The sequence below is a fragment of the Myotis nattereri genome (genome assembly GCF_964212035.1).
Source record: "Myotis nattereri genome assembly, chromosome: 5".
In the NCBI taxonomy this organism is placed as follows: Eukaryota; Metazoa; Chordata; class Mammalia; order Chiroptera; family Vespertilionidae; genus Myotis; species Myotis nattereri.
This window is the reverse complement of record NC_138080.1, coordinates 53,115,226-53,130,805: the sequence shown is the minus strand read 5'-3', so window position 1 is coordinate 53,130,805 and position 15,580 is coordinate 53,115,226. Positions and strand designations below refer to the sequence as shown.

General features: G+C 35.8%; 1 protein-coding gene across 2 annotated transcripts in view; it reads left to right on the top strand.

Moving 5' to 3' along the window:
* ARFIP1 (ARF interacting protein 1) overlaps positions 1-15,580 on the top strand; it is an 83,312-nt gene that overhangs the window by 60,403 nt on the left and 7,329 nt on the right. The gene's annotated exons all lie outside the window — the stretch shown is intronic.

The window sequence follows — 15,580 nt, the reverse complement described above, 5'->3', positions numbered from 1 at the left end:
TCCCATTTTAACATGTCTTCCATTACATGCATACTCAATTTTGTGAGCGAGCTGTAGTTCTGGAAGTAAGAGAGTCAATAGGTGTAGTAGCTCAGTTCCATGGAGAGGGGGTCTTACCATTGCACATTTGTGGTCCCTTCCTGTGCACATCTTCTGAAGCCATGATAGGCCTTTAACTCTGCTTTCTTCCAGGTACTCTCTTAAAATTATTCTTCAGTTTGAATTGTCTGTTCGTATCTTTTTCTTGGCCTTAGTATTTCCTTAGAAACTCTTCTGGTTACCATAAAAGCTGCAGAATGATACATTTCCTTGAGACCTACCAAGTCCAGCACCACCACTCCCCCTTTTTAGCTTCAATGGGTGAAAAATAATTCATGTGAAAACATTATAATGAAAGTAAAGAAAACTTCAGCAGAGTTATCAGACATTTTGCCTGGCATCATTCAAACAAGAACACAGTGCTGATTGTGAGCACGTAGATGGCATCATATTAGTCTTTCATATATCTATCCATATGTGTCAGTTATGCTGTATACTATTTTTATGGATAGGACTATATCAGTACTTAGATATAGATGTATATTTTAAATATGAAAATATTTCGACAAACTGTCCTATAATGGATCAACACTAGGCAATGTAATGCTAAATGAAGTATGCTAGAATGTTATGGGGTCTACTCAAAGCTAATTTGAAGGGAAAGTATTTGGGGGTTCAGGATTTTTGCAAATAGAGAAAATGATTTTAGAAAATTTATAAAATGATAATTGCATTCCATTGGGATCTAATGGTGTTGTATGCTATTCTCTGGATAGTGAAATTATGGGTAATTTTTATTTTCTATACATTTTTTAGTACTTTAGACAATTTCTATTAAAGGTTGTGTTGCCTTTATTAAAAGGAGGAAAAGTCCCTGGCCGGTGTGGCTCAGTTGGTTGGAACGTTGCCCCATACACCAAATGGTTTCAAGTTCTATTTCCAGTCAGGGCACATATCCAGGTTGCAGGTTTGATCCCCAGTCAGGGTGGGTGCAGGAGGCAATTAATTTATGTTTCACTCTCACATAGATGTTTCTCTCTCTCTCTCCCTCTCCATTCTTTTCTCTAAAAAAGAAAAGGAGGGAAAGTTATTTTGAAAGAATCAGCACCTTTAAACGAGCTATACTTATATAAATTTTGCCAGGGTAAGTAAAAATGAGCAGATTGCACGTGGATAGACAGTGGCCATTTACTGCTACTTCTCTTACTGTAACTATTTTTGAAACTTGACAGTAGGTCCCAGATTTAGACATGAATCAGGGAAGGCACTTTTTATCAGTTGCTGTGCATTTTACATATATTCTATCACTTAATCCTCATAACAACCTTCACTGCAATAGCTGCAGAAAGGCAAGAATACAGTGACATCAAGACTGCATGCCAGGCTCTGGCCAAGAAGCTCAGTAGGTTAGTGTTGTTCCGATACACCAAGGTTTCGGGTTTGATCCCCAGTCAGGGCACATACAAGAAGCAACCAGTGAACACATTAAGAAGTGCAGCAGCCCCAGCTGGTTTGGCTTAGTGGATAGAGTGTCGGCCTGCGGACTGAAAGGTCCCAGGTTTGATTCTAGTCAAGGGCACATGCTTGGTTTGTGGGCTCGATCCCCAGTCGGGGGTGTGCGCTGATAAATGATTCTCTCTCATCGTTGATGTTTCTATCTCTCTCTCCCTCTCCCTTCTCTGAAATCAATTAAAAAAAATGGAACAAAAATTGATGTTTCTTTCTCTAAAAATCAATAAATGTTTTGTGGGGTTTTTTTAATTTAAAAAAGACTGCATGACAGGGATTGGGAAATCAACATAGGAAGCTGGTTTAGCTTGAAGGTTGTGGAGGAGGAGGGTTGGGAAATTGTTCTATTTAACCCTGTGTTTAGTTTGAGATGATGACAAGATAGTCAAGTGGAAACAATGGTAGGAAGTTAATGATGTGGGTTTAGAGTTGGGATAAGCAGGGCCAGAGCTTCAGAGATAAAGGTTTGGAAGTCATTTCTTTGAAAATAATGTCATTGTCACATCTCTTTTGACCTTTCTTAATATAAAACAAGAAAATAAAATTGGCTTTATTCTCAAGGATTTTATGTTCTTGGGTAGCCTAGAGACGGTCTTTGTTTTTGGCTTTCCAGAGTTGTTATCAAGCTAAGTTTCAATGTGAACTCAGTAATTGACTGTCTAAAATAAAACCTATAAATAAGCTCTGATATTTTTATCTTTTTTATTTAATTCTTCAAAACTATAATTTTGATGAAGACAGGTCCATGAGAAAACTTTTATTTTTGTTATTGTTTGAGCAACTTTTACCCTTTTATTATTATAGTTCTAGCAAAGGGAGGAGAAAACAAGCCTTTAGGCTGAAGAACTATCATCCCTGCCCGCTTTCTTGGCAGTTTGAATACCTCAAATCTGGGTTTTGTTCTTTTGTTACACTAAAGCCGAATTTGTACCTTAATATCTCTTTTAAAATCATTTATCAGGTAATCTACTTAGCACATGAGTTTAAACAAACTTTATATTTTTAAAATATTATATGTTGAATTTTTTTTAAACGAAAGTTATCTGAAACATCGGTGAATGTGCTATTTTGCAATTTGATGTCCTAAAGGTTACTGCTTTTTTAAAAAGCTGTTTTTGCAGCTTTGTGGAGGAGGCTGTAGGGGCTCTCTTTTGATTCTCATATCATGGCTATTGGAGTGTCTTCCCATAGCAACACTTCTCTTCTGAAATGAGATGCCAAGTAACCAAACACCCAGAATATGCATAAAGTAGAAAGCAAATAGTCATTGAGAAAAGGACTAAGAACCATTCCTATAACTATTGTAATAGATTTTAGTGGCCCAACATTGTGAGAATGTTTTGGCTTGTTTTGTTCTTAAAACTTTTTAACATTTTTTCAGAAGGTTTAAGAGGCAAATTCATAGCTATATTTTAGAAAATTAAGGTGTTTATATACAGTTAGTCTAACCTTCCTTCCCTGGCAAAACAAAGGGAGTAGGTATGTAAAATACAAACATTCCTGTGTATGTGCATGCATTAATACTGAGTAATATGGGCACATACCTATATTTGTCATAGATTTCTGTTTTTAGAAATAGTTTTATCCTTAATGGAAAACATTGAATTCTTCTACTATTTACAATCTGTACTCTCTTTCTTTAACCTAAACAACCCTTATTAATCTCTTGATAGTCTCTTCCTTATTTACTAAACGCCACTGAGTTAAAGACAAAATTAATTAGGCTCTTCTAGTGTTTCTCCTTTTATCAATATTTCTCTTTTTCTAGACCTTTAAGTAATGTAACTCGAGCTGTCTTGTGGATTGACACAGTTTCTTTACCTTTGATTGCTCCTTTCAAGGTTCAAAACAAAACATAAGTTAAAGAGAAAAAAATGGGCATTTCTGTTTCTCTGTAGCCTTTGTGAGAATAGGTACCATGCCTTCTTTTACAGTGCTCTTGATGCCTAGCAATGGTGTTAAATGTGTAGTAGTCATTGAGCAAATGCGTGTTTGCATTTCTTCCCAGAATTAGAGGTTCACTGAAGGCCAGTGAGAGAGATGGAAGTAAATGGGATAGAAGGGTGAATCCTCATTACCACACTGCTTTAGTGAGGGCAAAGCTCACTCTTTCAGAAATGCTGCTATTGTCTGCAGTGTGTACTGTTTGCGTGGAAAGGGAAACAAAAAGTTAGAGAAAAGCATGCAGATTATTGTGAGCAAGCCATGTTTATTTTTTTAAAACAACTTTTTATATGGCTTGGAATCACGTAGAACATGAAAAAAGTAATTTAAGATGAATGTTTTCCTTAAGATGATCATAATTTAACTCTGGGGCAGTAAATCTCTTTTCAGGGTTGTTAATTTATTAGGATAAAAAGAAAACCCTGTCACAGATTTAACAAATCTATTTTAGGATATAAATAAAAAGTAAGTATCCCATTAATTTTATTATATTCTTATTTTAAGAAGGATAAAATATACTCTTTAAAGTAATGTCAGTTACTTAGCTATAATCATTACATGCAGTGTTGTTGTTGTTTTCATTTATTATATTTCAGTGACTTAAAGGATGACGAGGGGCAAAAATGATGAACCAGACTTGGAATCCATCCTGGACATATATCTGATTTATACAGTTAACTTAATTTAAAATAAAATAAAATAAAAAATTTTTCTCAAAAATCATCCTGATTCTTAGGTTGATGAAAAACTTTTTCCTCATATCACGTTTTATATATAATCAGAATACAGTAATATTCCTGTATATTAGGATTTTTAAAAAATATATAACAGACTTATTTTATATGTACCTTATTATGAATTTAACTTTCAGAGAAAACTCTAATGAACTAAAGTGGCGAGGCAGGAGAATACACAGAAAATTAAAAACACCTGGAACAAAGTAAACATATTCCTGTAATATGAGACAACTATACAACTGTTTATGACTCAGTAGCTGTAATAGGAAATATTCAAAGCCTAGTACATTTTTGTAAAAACATGCTGTAAATGTTTGGAAAAACTTAGAGGGCAAATTCTTTACTTACTAAAACTTCTCTTTGAGACCTGGCTGTTGTGGCTCAGTTAGAGTGTCATCCCGTATACCAAGGAGTGTCGTGTTCGATCCCAGTCAGGGCACATACCCAGATTGCGGGTTCAATTCCCGGTAGGGGTATATGTGGCAGCTGCTAGGGACCTGGCCCTGCATGAATTTCATGCACTGGGCCTCTACTTTGATATAATTTCATGTTGTTATTGTCCTTTTTTTCCATTCATTTAACAAACCTTTTTTTCAAATATATACTGTGTGCCAAAGTCCAGGTAAATATAATTTCCTCCCACCTTCTAAGTTCTTCTGGCTGGCCTAATAATCAAATTAACATGAAACAGATTAACAGGAGGAAATGTCTGAAATTTATTACAGATCTGTGTGGGGGATGTCATAAGAATATAGGACTCAAGGACATTGGGCAGTTGAGATTTATAGGCAGGCCATTTGGCCAAAGGAGAAGGGGAGCAAGGGTCTGGGATATTTCAAGGGGAAAATGGGCATTTTACAAGTAGATGAGAAGGAGCAAAAACATGTGGAAAACAAATTTTTACCTGGACTACCCAGAAATAGTGGGACACAGAGGGAAAACTAACCAACAGGCTGCCACTGTTTATATTGTGATGTTAAGGTGATGCTCCCTTCCTTTAAGCAGGGTTTTCTATCTGCATTTATTTAGGCAGGTAAGGGGGAGGGGAGGGCCAAAGTTTCTTTCTAGTCTTTTGTTTCTTAATAACCAGCCTAAAAACAACATCCCAGATGGCATATTTGGGGGTGGCAAAACTGTAGTCTCACCTCACCAGGAAGTGTTCTGGATATTGGTGATACCCAATGAGCAAAGTATAAACAAATTCTACCCTTAAAAAGCTTGTAGGATAGTAAAAAATACATTGATCAAATATATACATAATTTTGGCTGTGACTAGTGCTTTCAAGTAGAGGTACATAGTCAGTTAAGAGTGGTCAGGGCAAGCTTCCTTGAGGAAGAATGTTGAACATTAACCAGGTATAGTGAGAAGCAGAGTGTCTCAGCGGAAAGAACAGCTTGTGTTACAGCCCTCTGGGGTGGGTGGGGGATGATACACAGAGGTGATATGTTCACAGAATGAATATGACTAGAGCACAGAGAAAACTGGGAAGTAAGCAAGGGCCAAAGCATGCAGGTCTTATAGACCACGTTAAGGAAAAGTTAATTTTAATATTAGTGGGAAGCTAATGAAAGAATTCTTGGTAAATGATAGGACTGAAATATGGAGCATAGATTTTAGTAGAACATAAGGGGGAATATAGTAGTTTAGAGGAAAAGATAGGAGCTAGGAACAGGGTGATGGTAGTAGAAATGGAGTGAACTGAAGGTTTCAAGAAATAATTACTTTAAAGCTAAAACAAATACATGTAAAATACTGAGAACAAATTGATGTATATAATTGGCATCTTTGACATTTTATTTCTTTATTCAGCAGATAGTCACCGATTGCTTTTTATGTGCCAGTCACTGAGTTAGGTAGCAGAAATATAATGGTCTTGCCATCATAGAGCTTATAGTCAAGAGAAATAGGCATTAGCCAAATACATAAATACAATCGAATAGAAGGGTCATGTGAATATGCAAAGGGGAGTTGGATTGGTGTGGGGGATTGTGGAAGGCTAGCTGGAGGAAAACATTGGGGCTTAGATCCAAAGGGATGGAAAGGAGTTAAATAAAGATGCGTGGGGGAAGGGGATTTTAAGAAGAAGAACTAAAGCAAGCATGTCAAACTTGCAGCCCGCTAGCCGCGAGCTTGACATGCTTGAACTAGTATACAAAAACCAGCTGATGGTCAGTGAGCCCCTGCCTAAAGACTGGGGACAGTAGCTGTGGATGAAGCAGCCACTGGTAGGTAGGGCCTACACAAGAAAGAAATGACATATGTACAAGGTTATTCATTGCAGCATCACCTATACTATCAAAAGATGATAACCCAGCAGTTCAGCAGGAAAGGACTAGTTGAATGAACTGGTTCATTTAGACCTGGCAGCTGTTTAAAAAAAGAATAGAAGTGCTATTGATAGAAAGCACCTCAGAACATACTATTAACTGAGAAGAGCAAGGTGCAAAGCAGTGTATACTGTACAATACCTTTTGTGTAAGAAAGGGAGAAAATAAGAATATGTAATTATTATTCTTGTACTAGCATAACAAAAAACTGGAAGAATTAACTAAGTAAAATTGGTTACCTATAAGGGGAACAGAGTAGTTGGAGACAGGAGTGAAAATGAGACATATATCCTTTAAATTTTGATCCTACAGATTCAGATAATAAGATTTAACTCTAGCCCTAACCGGTTTGGCTCAGTGGATAAAGTGTCAGCCTGCAGATTAAAAGGTCCCAGGTTTTATTCCGGCCAAGGGCATGTACCTTAGTTGCAGGCACATCCCCAGTAGGAGGTGTGCAGGAGGCAGCTGATCGATGTTTCTCTCTCATTGATGCTTCTAACTCTCTATCCCTCTCCCTTCCTCTCTGTAAAATATCAATAAAATATATTTTTAAAAAAGATTTAACTCTAAAAAGAAAGAAAAATAAAACCAGCTGGAATGTTTTGTTTTTTCAATAATATGCCTTATCTTTTTTCAAACGAGACTATTTCTGTTTTCAAACATAGTCTAATATTTATTTACATAACCTATAATTTTCCTCTTAGCTTTAAAATCAAATGATTAATTATGTGTTGGAGAGAACAGAAAAACAGTTAACTTGCTAGGACATGAGTTCCTCCATTCTTAAGTGACAGATTCAAAATGGTGTGATATAGTACCTTTCATTTATGTCAGAAAATATTTTCACGTATGATATCATGTTTGCTGCTCTTAGTGGTTTGGCTTGCAGATCCCTTTTTAAAATTTTTCTAAAACCACGTAGAGAATGAAAAATTTGCCAGTGGTTTGCATTGTCTCCTTTCTCTCTTTAGAAAACAGGCAGAAATTAGCTATCTTTATATAAACCATGCAACCAAAAAGAATTGTGAGTTATGGGTTGGTTTTGAAATTGGCATCATCCAAGCCATAGTTATACAAAATCATTTTGTTAATTTACAATCATCAACCAGTGTATGCAGGAGAGAGACCATGCTGCCTAACTAATCCATGTAGTCTGTTTCTGTTGTGCTGATTCCAGCCTGTAGTTTTGTGAAGGAGAGGTATTTTGTAGGCAAGATGTAAAAGCCTTCCATGAGAGATAGCTTTCTAATTATGAATGACTAATTTTACAGAATTGACTTGGTTCCTTTTTTTCCTTTTTTGGCAATTATAAGGTACTTGTGTTTTCTGACTTGGTCAGAAGTGATTAACTCATTTGAAGGGTAGATTTGGGTTTCATTTTTGTTGTATCCATCAGAGGGGAGGGCATTATTTTGGTCCTTTCACTTTGAGTGAATAGGATTCATTCAAAAAATTTTAATTTTTGCCCTGGCAGGTGCGATTCCCAGTCAAGGGCATGTACCTGGGTTGCAGGTTTGGTCCCCAGTCCCAGTAGTGGGGATACATGTGGAAGGCAACCAATCTATGTGTGTTTCTCACATCAGTGTTCCTCCCTCCCTCTGTCCCTCCCTTCCACTCTCTAAAAAAAAAAAAAAAAAAAGAGAAAAGAAAAATCAATGAAAAAAATATCTGGTGAGGATTAGCACGAAAAAAGAAAATTTAATTCTTAACCATTACTGCTGTGATGTGTCTGCTCTAAACATGGTTGATACATGTGTACTGCTCAGATCCACATTCCATTTATTTGCCAACCTTGGGTATCACCCAAGTCAAGGTTGTCAGGTTTTGTAATACAGTTGAATTTTTAAGTAACCATTATAATACTTTGAACATACCACTAATAATCAGTATTGGTTTTGGTGACAGTGGCATTACTGCACATCCTTTTTTTTTTTTTTTTTTTTTTTTTTAGTTCTTAGTAATTAGAGTCTCTTCAATTTACTTAAAGTAAAACCTTTAATTAGTATTTCTGAATAAAATCTTGACATTATCAGTGTTTAAGAATTTGACTTTGCATTGTTCTTTTTAACCTTTTCCTTAAAGTCCTCTAAGTAATGACTCAGCATTTTTTGTGTTAACTATACATATATATTCCTTCCATGACTCATCTACACTTTGCTTTGTTAGATTAAAAAAAATTATTTGAGCCTGACTAGTGTGGCTCAGGGTTTGAGCATCGACCTATGAATCAGGAGGTCACAGGAGATCATGGTTCGATTCCTGGTCAGGGCACATGCCCAGATTGGGGGCTCAAGGCAGCTGATTAATGATTCTCTCTTGATGTTTCTATCTCTCTCTCCCTCTCCCTTCCTCTCTGAAATCAATAAAAATATATTTTAAAAAAGAAAAGAAAGAAACCATTTTCTTTTTTAAAAAAAGCATTTGATAACTAGGTTTCTCCTTTATTACTCTTAAACCTTATAATATTTTGATTTTCTGTTATTTCTGTCTTTAAGTTTTCAAAAGATACTTTTCCAAAACTCAATATGTTTTTTTTAATATGTTTTTATTGATTTCAGAGAGGAAGGGACAGAGAGATAGAAACATCAGTGATGAGAGAGAACCATTGATCTGCTCCCTCCTGCATGCCCCCTAATGGGGATTGATCCGCAACCCAGGCATGTGCCCTTGACTGGAATCAAACCCAGGACCCTTCAGTCTGCAGGCCGATGTGGAGCCAAACCAGCTAGGGCTCAATATGTTTTTTAAAGTGCTTGTTTTGGACTATTATAATGCCTAATCTTAAAAAATAATGTATAAAGGTATTGTGACAAATTCCCTGCTGACAAGCAACTTAACAGTCGAATGGAGAACATTTAGTAAAATTTGTTATACACAAAATGCTGAGTTAAGCATAAAAAAGAAGAAATACAGAATTTGATGAAGAAAAACATTGGTGTGGGCTGGAAGTCCCTGTTAGTAGGTTAGGTGGCAGTATGATTTAAGCATTACCATACAAGAATGAGCATTGGTGGGTAAAGACCAGAAAAAAAAATTCTTGAAGAAACTCTGATTATATGTTTAAATGATTTGTAAACTTTGTTAAATTTTCTGTTCTCATCTTAAAGCAGGGCATAGTATTACTATTAAGGGTTTTCTTAAGAAAAAAAATGGCTTTGTCATAAATTTTAATAAAGCTTTTCTATTTAAGTTTATAAATAGTTGTTAGGTGTATAGGGTCAGAATGTTGTATATTATACAAGAGATGGGATTCTTAATCTTAAAAAGTTAGTTTTCCAAGGAATAATACAGAAAACCGTAACTACGAAGGAAAACTATTTTTGAATGTGAAGATGAGTGTGAGTAGACCTTTGGTTTAACTGTAAGTCCTTGTTGCCCATTGTCCATAGACCATTGAGAACAGGGTCACCTAATTGATGAAAGGAAATACCCAGTTTCTTGAGTACTCTTCTGTACCTAAGTTAATTTTGAACTAGTTGCTCAGATGCTAACTTAAGTGATTTATATTACTTAATATTTCCTCTGGCACCGATGTTTTACTATAGTGCCAGGGCCTTCTCAATTTAAAGCAATATCATTCTGTGCTGTGAATGCCTGCTAGTCTGTTTTTTCCCATTGGATGTAAGCTCCATGGATGCATCTGTAGAGCATTCCCTTACAGTAAATGAATTGATAGACACTAATCTTTGAATAATGTGTATATGGAGGAAGCTCTCTAAAAGTATTATATATGTCATCTATATATGTCTAGCCGATCTGTGATCTAGATGCTCATATACTAATGTATAGATGACAACGCTGAGGTTCAGAGAGGTTAAGTAACTTGCCCAAAGTCTCACAGCCAGACCAAATCTAGATCGGTTTGACTCCACAGCCCTACTTTTAGTTAAGTGAAATGAAGCTATGATGCTGCTCCACGGAAGGTTCTTAAAATAGCAGAGGAAGAAGATGGGCGATAACAGAAGCCATATTGGTCACCTATACTTGGATCTCCTAGAACAGTGATGGCGAACCTTTTGAGCTCAGCGTCTCAGCATTTTGAAAAACCCTAACTTAACTCTGGTGCCATGTCACATATAGAAATTTTTTTATATTTGCAACCATAGTAAAACAAAGACTTGTATTTTTGATATTTATTTTATATATTTAAATGCCATTTAACAAAGAAAAATCAACCAAAAAAATGAGTTCGCGTGTCACCTCTGACACGCGTGTCATAGGTTCGCCATCACTGTCCTAGAAAGAAGGGAGGAAGGGGAGGGAGCTAACACTGTAGACCACAGAACAGAAAGGCAATAGAAAGTTTTGCTAAGGCAGAAGGAACCTGTGCATTAAGGATTTTACTATACCATTGGATAAAGATTTACAAGACACTACCACAATTGTGTTACCCGGTGTTACTGGAGTTTACAGATTATGTTTCATCAGTTACCTTTTCAAAAGAGGACTGCCCTTCTTTCCCTTGTAGGATGCTTTTTTTTAACCTGCTTGTCAGTGATTTGTTGAAACCTGTCCTAGTGAGTCTGAAAAGTAAAATATGTTCTCCCACCTCCACTTGTAGTTCATATTTGTCTTTCTGCCCTCACTCCCTTCCCAGTGCCCACGCCCTTATTTTTGATAGTGTCTCTTTCTCACCTGGTAGTTGCTTTGACAGGACAGGCATTTCCAAATCTATTGCAAAGTAATAAAATCACAAACCTAATAAAAAACCGAGACAGATATACTTTCCTGCTTGCTCCTCTTCTGGTCTCTTACTGAAAAAGAGATCAGTGATGGCAGAGAAAGCAAATAATTACATATTTTTAGATAGTTGGGAGTAAAGAGAGGAGTTAATACTTTTATATTAGTGGTTGGAGACATCTTACTAAAGAATGACTTTGTTCCATCTTTCCTCACAGCTATTACCCCAATATTGTTGTACATGTAATATAAACCCCTATTTAATAAAATTATTTGGAGAGCCAATAATTAATTTGAAGAATTATAACAATTATAAATATAACATAATTTTTTATTGTAATTTGCCTCTTTTTCTTATTTACTTCAGCATCTCTGATAAGAATGTATGTATTATAAATTTGATTTGTAAATAAAAGTTCATTTTTATGGTTTTGATGCCTACAAAGTAATACTTCTCTTCAGGTTTTTCAGTCAGTAACTTTGTAAATAGTATTTATCTTCTATTGATACATGCTGTGTGGGCAGGAGAAAGTTTTCAGTGTAATCTACTTGGCATCATCTATCAGTCCTGCTCTTAAATTTCTCTTACCCAGTTTCTATTTTAAACTGCAGCTTGTCTCTGCCTTAGTAGTCAGTGTTGAAGTTTGTTTTGCCCTTTAACAATTAAAGTATTGTGTGCTATATTTTAGGTCATTCACCAGATGTTGCTATAGTGGTTTTGCTTATGTCTGATCTGGTTGCTCATTGTTTGGCAGATCTCTATGAAAGTTCTTTGTAATTGAGTTCACAGTGATTTAGTGTATTTCTATGTTAGGTTTTGAAAATTTATCAAATTTGTCATCATCCTGTTTCTGCCTGGAATTGTTATTACTATCTTCTTTTGCTCCTATTTGAAATTTCTGCTTTTCTGTTGTATTTTATTTATCCTTATAAGCACTTTAAATCTTTTCTAACATACATCAACAAATAGTTCATTATAGATTTTTCCTGCTCTATAATTATGAAAGATCATATGGAAGTTTAATATGGCATCTATAATAATAAAAGCATAATATGCTATTTAGACCAGACAGCCGGACGTCCTTCCAGACAAAGCCGCGGCAGCTGCGAGTGCCGAGGGCAGGCAGCCGCAGCGGCTGGCAGCGGCAGCAACAGCAGTGTGATGGGGCGGCGCCTTCCCCTGATCTGCCTGGTCACCTCCTGCAGAGGGAGGCCAGACTGCAGCTTAGGCCCGCTCCCTATGGGCCATCAGGACATCCCCTGAGGGCTCCTGGACTGAGAGGGGGCAGGACGGGCTAACGGACCGCCCCCCTCCCATGCACAAATTTTTGTGCACCAGGTCTCTAGTTAATCTTCATAATGTTAGAATTCACTTTTATTTCTTTCATCTGCTCCAACCCTTGTGTGAGATCCTTGTCCTGAGAATGTTTAAATGCAACTTCAGGGCCAGAGACAAAATTAGGGAGGTTAAAATATGTCTTTTCTACATTTCTACTCTTCTTTTAAGTGTTCTGGCCTATCTTTGTTTGTTTCCAACTTTGTTGAAAAGCTTTCCAAAATGTGTATTGCCTTAGGAATAGAGGCATGTAAGAAGAGGTGAAAGAACACGGGCCAGTCTTGGGATAGACATTCCTGCGTTTCCCAGATGCCAGCACATCTGCTTCCTAGCTCTCTAACCTTAGGCAAGTTCCTTAACCTTCTGAGTCTGCTTTTTTTAACCATCACATGGAGAGAATAAAAGACCGGACAAAATAGATGTAAGGGTAACATACTATCTGTCACATACAAAGTGCCTCACAAAAGTTAGTGTCCCCCACCATATCAAACAATAGTCTATCAAAATACTTGGCTGTTTCTTTGATTCTCTATGCTGATCACTTCTCATAATCTTATAGTATAAATATAGAAGTAAATTTTAAAAGTGTAATGACCCTAAAATATTTTCTCAAAGGTTTTGGCTTTTTGGCCCTTCTCCCAAAAGCAGGTTTGACCTTTCCCCCACCTCACTTTAAGCCAGTTCTGTTTGAGAAACAGAATCTTTCTTAGATTGACCTTTATAAGACCAAACAGCCTAGTAAAGCAAACCTGATAAATAAGCGAATAACTTAAAATAATACTTTTAAGTCTTGCTAAAATACCTTATATATAGTGACAACAGCACAGTTATTACCATGTATGTAAAATTGTTATCTTTAAAATTGTATGGTAACTGCTTCTCTAATATTATTTAATTCTTCCCTTTAATTGGTAATGATTTATATTTGTTTAATAACCAACACATTCTGAGGGTCAATTATAGCATATCAATCTGAATTGCATTGAAGACATTATGTGAATATGTGTCATAATGTAAATTAATTCATCAAAGATAGCCAGAAAATATTTTTAATTGATTTCATTTAGAAAGTATGTTCACATTGAAATTTGGTTTATTAGTTTATTTTAAATTCCCTTTATTTTTTATTTAGTAGTGGTTGATTGGATAAAACAGTCAATACCATTCTTATTTAAATTTGTATCTGATTTTGAAGACATACTGCTAAAACTAAAACTTGTACTAGGATAACACATAATCATTGCTAATAGGAAAATGAGATAAGTAATCTGTTTTGGTATAAAATAGCTTCTGAGAGTAAAGTGACAATGAAATTGTATGCTTTCTTTTCACAATTATCACTGAAAAGCTGCAAAGCCCCAAAGGCTCTCTTATTCAAGGGAGCTGCTCTGAAGTGTATGTATACTTCTAATGGCTCTACACATCAACCTTCTCACAATTACTGGGGGAATGTTTTTGGAAAAACAGGTATTATATCATTTTGTTGTGAAAACTAGAAGTCAGTCCAAAAAGCACCCTCTTTCCTTGGTTTCCCATGAATTAAGTTTCATTGGGGGTAGGGGGGCATTTTAAACACAGCTAATGCACCCCATTTGAGCCTTTGTTAATAAATGCTTCCTTGGCTACACAAAGAGGTGTTTCTCCATGTTGGGTTTGTCAGCTACTCTAGGGAGCGGGGGGGAACCTGACTTGTGTTGACATTTGTAGGGTTAGCTAAAGATTGACTGATGCCCTTCCCACTTTCTCTTTGGTTAACTTTCTAGACTGTTAGCTCTCTGGGAATCCAGTAATGAACCAATCCTGTACTCTACTTTTATTGTCTCCTCTAATTCTAGAACATGGGGATTAAAATTAAAGGCAACATTATTTTGTGACCCAAAGAGCAATAAAGTAATTGGGTAGACTCTGTTTCTGAACATTTAAATTCCACATTAAATGGACAGAGGCTCCTGAATTGCTCTATAATTCCAGGAGCCAAGGATCATCCAAAATCGGAAAACAGGAAAGGCCCAGATGATAGTAGAGCAAGGTCAAAAATTACTTTGTGATGCAGGTAGGCTACTAATGTGAAAGCCTTTAAAAAATACCTCTAAATAGGGAAGAAAGTTAATTAATGGGCTGGTTCATAAACTGATAAACTCTCTGTTGAATTTAATATATCTCTAAAAGAGGAGTTAGTTTCTGTCCTTGAAAATAAATAGAAATAATGTAATGTTTTTCTTTTGAATTTCCAGATAGAGGAATACCTCTATTTAAAAAGCAATTACTTTTCTCAGAAAATGTTGGTAGAAAGGAACCATAAAATTTTTAATTCAGTTTCTTCATTATGCAAGTGAGAAGAGAGTTCACATAGTAAACTTGGGGGAAAATGGGAATGGAGTCCCATTTTCCCAGATCTTTTATTCTCTCTTAGCTATCTTAACTTTCTTCTTCAGCTAACAAGAGTCTCTGCAGACAAAGAAAAGGTTTATTTAACTAATGGACAGAGGAAAGTACAAGTTAATAAATGGTTTATTTGTAATAAATTTGCTTTGTTCCTGATCTAGAAAATGTCATTATAGAGAAGGAAATTTTAAGTGTGGTTTGCAAAAATTCAAGATGCATCACATATCAGTTCATGAGCATTGTAACATTGTATTTTAGGGACTGATATGAGTTTTTTTTATATTCCCTGAGGTTCATTACTTCAGACACTACAAGAAAAGGTGAATGTCTTGATGGTAAACGGAATTGATTTATGGCAACAGAAAGAATTAGAATCTGGAAAGGGTATATGAAACCTTTAAATTTAGTTTCACTTTTAGATCTGTTAACTCATTTATAGTCTATTTTTGATCCTATATCTGAAATGAGTCATAAAGCTTCATTATTTTCCTGTGTTTTTTTTCCCTTTATCTTTGTTTTTTTAATCCTCACCTGAGGATTGATTTTTAGAGACACAAGAAGGGAAAGAGAGAGAGAAAAAAAAACACATCAATGTGAGAGAGAAACATAGAATATTTGCCTC